The 5,671-nt window shown below is 40.7% G+C and overlaps 1 protein-coding gene across 2 annotated transcripts in view; it reads left to right on the top strand.

The window, feature by feature from the left end:
* The window catches only part of LOC102500751 (uncharacterized), a 170,116-nt gene that overhangs the window by 85,622 nt on the left and 78,823 nt on the right, over positions 1-5,671 (top strand). The window lies entirely within an intron of this gene.

The raw sequence follows: 5,671 nt of genomic DNA, 5'->3' as shown, positions 1-5,671 counted from the left end.
CACCAGAAAGACAGAACAAGAAAAGACAGAGGGAAAGCAAGAAATCACCCTCTGGCGGGGGTGGGGGTGGGGGTGGGGGATGGCCATGCCAGAATCCCTTCTCCTCCATTCTCTTCTCAGGATTTTGGCATGCATGCACATGTGTGATTCAAACTCTCAGAGTGGCCCCAGCGGGGAGGTTTTTTGTTTTTTAATCAGAATGTAAATGTATGAGGCTTAACAAAATTTTGCAAGCTCTACAAAGCAGCAGTATCTATGTAAACATCCCAGACAAAGGTAGGGCACATCCGCAACACTTTGGAAGCACCATTCCGATGTCTGTCCTGGTACTTCTGATGTTTCAGAACCTTATATAAGTAGAATCATTTGGTAGGTACTTCTCTGTTCAGCTTGTTTTCCTCTAAATAATGTCTGTGAGATTTATTAATGTGACTCTGTATAGCAGTCATTATTTTTCATTGTTAAATAATATTCAATGATAGAAATACACTGCTGTTGGGACCAGCAGTTAGCGTAATGGCTATGTACTGGACTCCCACGTAGTTGACCGTGGTTCGAGTCCTGGACCCGGTGGCTTAAACTCATGCTGGGCGCGTGTGCGTGTGTGCCCAAGAGAGGAGAACGGAGGAGAAGGGATTGTGGCATGGTCATCCCCTCTGGGGGGTGATTTCTTGCTTTCTGTCTCTCTGTCTCTGTCTGTCTGGCGAGCGCACGGGCCCTATAGCAAAAACCTCTCCAAAAAAAAAAAAAGAAAGAAAGAAAGAAAGAAAGAAATACACTGCTGTTTTCTTATCCTTTCTACGAACGAGTATTTGAGTATTTGTATTCTTGCAAGCTTGGGACCATTATGAACGAGATTGCTACAGTTATTTCTGAATGTGTCTTTTGGTGCATGCACATGCGCATTTCTATGGGTTCTGTTGCAAGTAGGATTGACTGATCACCTACTGTGTGTGTATAATTTAGTAGCCACTGCCAAATACTTCTAAGTGTACGTAGCAGCTAACACTCTCACAGCAGTGTAGTGTCTGAGTTCTGGTCACCCTACCTCCTCTTGCCAACACTTAGAGCACTGTGGTTTTAACTTACGTTTCCTTTGTGACTGACGTTAGCATCTTTAATTATGCTTTTCAGTCATTCGGATATTCTTTTCATTAAATGCCTATTCAAGTATTTTGTTTACTTTTAAGTTGGGCTGTCTTTTTTTTCTTCTCATTAATTTGTAGGGGTTCTCCACATATATATTTTAAAAATCATGAGTGAGAATTAAATTTCATCAAATGCCTTTTTCTACATCTATTTAGTGACTATGTAACTTTTCTTATTTATTTAGTTAATGAGGTCAGTTTAGTTAATATTGACTGATTTTCAAATGTTAAATTAGCCTTGTTTTACTATGATAAATTAACTTAGTGACAATCTATTTTCTCTCTCTCTTTTTTAAATTGGCAGATGTATGTCTGCTCACTAGGGAGAGACAGAAAGACACGGTGGTGGGGGGAGGGGAAACACCCTTGGCAATGAGGTATGGTCATGCTGCGATTCCTTCTCCGTTTCTCCATCCTGCTGGGATTTCGAGCACTCGTGCACAAGTGCTCGGCATGTTTTCTGAGCTGCTGGGCCCAGGATTCACACTACCGTGGGCCACGTGGAAACTGATTCCCTTTACCACTCGGCTGTGGGCCAGCCCAAGACCTACTCTTTTCATGCATCACAAAATTTTATGTGTTCATATATTTTATTTTATTTTGCTCAATTTTTGCACCTATATTCATGAAAGAGATTGGCTTATACTTTTCCTTTTTTGTAATAATTTTCTCTGTTGATAAGTTTTGGCATCAAGGTTGTGCTGCTTGTTTCAGAAGTGATTTCATTTTATCTATTATTTGGAATAATCTGTATAAGATAAAAGATAGTTGTTGAAATGTTGAGAATTTATTGATGAATTCCATTTGGGATGCAAGTTTTCTTTGTGATCAGGTTTTACTTACTGATTCATACATTTAATGAACACGTGATGAGTTGGACTTTCCATTTCTTCTTGCATCAGTTTTGGTAAGTTAGCTTTTTAAAAAATGAGTTTGTCCATCTCATTTAAATTATAAAATGTATTGGTTTAGGCCTAGCTGCAGCAGCACATTGCAGTCGACTGTGCTACTTGGTAGGCTGAGGCCACATAATCATACTACAAAGCCAGGGTTCAATTCCCACCTTCCCTGAAAAGCTGGACGTGGTTGTAGACGCCTGTAGGCCTGAACACTTGGAAGGCTGAGGCAGAAGGATCACAGCAGAGAAAGACCCTGTCTAAAACAGCACACACACACACACACACACACACACACACACACACACACACACACACACACACACACACACACACACACACACACAGAGGAAAAAACAAAACAAACATTTATTGGGCTAAAGTTATTTAGGATATCTTTATAATGCCTTAAAAATATACTGATGTCCCTTTTTAATTTCTTCCATTAGTAATATGTGTCTTTTGTGTTTTCTTTAGTTTTACTGGCAGTTTATTGATTTTATTTATTTATTTTTCAAAGAATCACCTTTGGCTTTACTGTATTCCCCTGTTACAGTGATGGCTAGCGGGTCAAATCTCTCACCACCTGTTTTGTTCATACAGTTTATTGGAACACAGTCACACTACTTATCTATGTAGTCTCTCTGCCCGCTTTTGGACTATACTGGTAGAGCTGAGTAGTTGTGACAGAGTTTTATGGCCCACAAAGTCTAAAATATTTGCCATTAGTTCATTTACAGAAAAGTTTGTCTACCTCTGCTCCAAATGATTTTTTTTCTATTTTATTGATTGTTATTTTTGGTTATTTTGTTTTATTTTGTGATTATTTTGTTATTTTTCTTAAGCTTTCTTACACTTTCTTTGAGTTTAACTTGCTATTCTTTTTGATGTGTAAGTGGTATTCTTAGATCACTGATTTCCATCCTTAGGTTTTTACGTGACCATTGTGTTTTTTTCAATGCACAGATTAGCCCACACTTTTTAAAAATAACATTTTCATTATCATTATGTTAAAAATATTTTCTTATTTTTATTGAGATTTCTTATTTAACTTATTGATTATTTACAACTTTGTTGATTGATTTTTAGGATGTTTGGGACTTCAAAAAGTGTTTTCTTTCTTTTTTTTTTTTTTTAAGAGAAATTTTTACAATAGGGTGTTGCACTTGCTGGAGAGACAGAGACAAAAGAGAGAAATCACCCCCCAGGTGTGATGCCTACGCTACAATCCTTTCTCCTCATTCTCCTCTCAGGATTTTGGGCACGCACGCACGCACACGTGCCTAGCATGTTTCAAGATTCTGGGTCTGAGACTATAACCGCAGCTGACCAGGTAGGAGTTCAGCAATGAAACCATTACACCATCCAAAAAATATTTTCTTGTTGTTATTGGTTTTTAGAGTATTTCTGCTCTACCAGAAAGCATACTCTGCTTGATTTTAAATTCTCTGAAATCTTTTGAGACTTGCTCTACGGCCCAATACATCTTTCATTTTGGTGACTGTTCTAAATGTGTTTGAAAATAATGTGTATTCTATAATTGTTGGGTGCTATGTTCAGTTTTTTAATTATGTTGCTCTCCTTTCTATATTATAGTAAATGCATTTTCTGCTTATTCTCTCAGTTGGGACAGGTATGTTACAACAGCCCAGGGGGAGAGTGATTTGTCTCTTGTACCTTTTGTTCTGTTTTTCTAAATTTATTTGCGGTTATGCGATGGGATGTTCATGTTGAATTGACACCATACCTTTACCACAAGTCCCCTCTCAGACATAATAATACATCTGCTTGGTCTGACGTTAGTACACCCACACCGGACTTTGGTGTGCGTTAATGCTTGTGTCCCACTCCTTCACGTCGGTCTTTTCTATGACCGTCTACTTAAACGAGTTTATCTTTTCGGTGTTTTCTATGAGGGAGGCAGAGAGGGCAGGCCGCTCTAACAGGGCCCTCACACGCGGTCCTGCGCTCTGGCAGCCGGGTTGCAGGCACGCACCGTGCGCTCAGTGTTCGTTCACTTGAAAATAACTGCTTTGGTTTTATGTTTGAAGGACATTTTTTGGGGTGTAAAATTCTAGCTTTGCAACTATTGACTTTAAATATTGTATGCCATTCTTTAGCCTTCTGTCTTCCATGCTTTCCTTTGAATGAGCTAGCGTATTGTTCATTGCTTCGAAGGTCTTGGCTTTGCTTCAGTTCAGGTTGTCTTTAGTTTTCAGTTTTCATTTGGTTTTATTTCGTTCATCCAGCTTTGATTCAGGATTCTTAAATCGGTGATTTCATGTCTTTCAGTGGGGAAATGATTTGCGAATTATAGTATTACTTCTTACCCAGAGTTTCTCTCATCCACCAGGAATTTTCAAAAAATGTTTCCCCAAAGAAAGAGGGTGCATGTGCTCACCAGAGAGGGACAGAGAGAGAGAGAGAGAGAGAGAGACTGAGAAATCATCCCCATGGGGCTGGCCATCCTGCAATCCCTTCTCCTCCATTCTCCTCTCAGGATTTTGGGCACGCATCACAGGTGCCTGTTGTGATTTTGAAGCCATAGGGCTCGGGACTTGAATCATGCAGTCAGCCATGTTGGGGATCAGTGCCTAATAGACCTGTTATATATGTATACATTTTAAATTTTGCTGCGGGGTGCATGCACCTGCTCGAGATAGAGAGAGAAAACGAGAGAAAGCGAGACTCCCCCGCCCCGGGGCACAGCTTATACAGAAGTGATGTGTATGCTCTTCTGTACTTCCGTGTTTTGGCTGACGATCGTCATACCCCGGAAATCACGCCATGTCACATCCTTCAGGTTTGATTCACAGCTGCCTGCTACCCAGGGTGCGAATGTACCAGTTTATTCAGCCCGCAACCTGTGTGTGTTCTTCCCTGCAACCACAGTGATGTACAGGTGTTTTGGTGTGGTCGAGGGTATACCTTCAGGGAGCATTCTCAGACGTAAGTCGGCGTGCGAACACTTGCGGTTTTGTCAGGTACTGTCAAATTTTCCTCCTTAAAGGTGGAGACATGCTTCCAACAATGTAAAAGAGTGTCTCTTTCCTCCTGGCTCTGTCAAGAGAATGTGCTGTCAAGCTTTTAACTTTTGCCAAATCTGATAATTGAGCAGCGGCATCTCAGCAGAATCAGAATTTGCATTTCTCTTATGAGGCGTTGTCTATCACGCTAAAATCTTTGTGGATTGCCTGTGACTCTTGCTTTCTTTTTCTTTTGGGGTTTTTGATTCCCCCTTAATTCTAGAGTTCATTATGCGTTGGGGGATATATATTGGCCCTTTATCTGTGATGCATGTTAATTGCACTTAATTATTTAATTTCTACCAGCTGACAGGTGGTATGCGTAGATCACTTCAACTGATCATGACTGGTCGTTCAAGGTTTGCCATCTCTCTGAAGCAAAAGCCCTCCATGGGTAGCAATGGAGCCTGAGGTTTTCGCCTTCCTCTTGGCAACCTGAAAGCTAATTGTTTACTATGAGGTTCCTATTTTCTCTCTAGACTTTTAGCCTCGGAGAATTTGCTTCTGGAGGGTCTCGCCTCTTACTCAGAGCAGGTGCCGCTTAGCAGTCAGCAGATGCCCCGGGGGACTTGCACCAGCCCCCTCTGCAGCTCAGTTCTTC

This window comes from Tupaia chinensis, unplaced genomic scaffold, assembly GCF_000334495.1.
Source record: "Tupaia chinensis unplaced genomic scaffold, TupChi_1.0 Scaffold000037_18, whole genome shotgun sequence".
In the NCBI taxonomy this organism is placed as follows: domain Eukaryota; kingdom Metazoa; phylum Chordata; class Mammalia; order Scandentia; family Tupaiidae; genus Tupaia; species Tupaia belangeri.
This window is presented reverse-complemented; position numbering and strand designations above follow the sequence as displayed.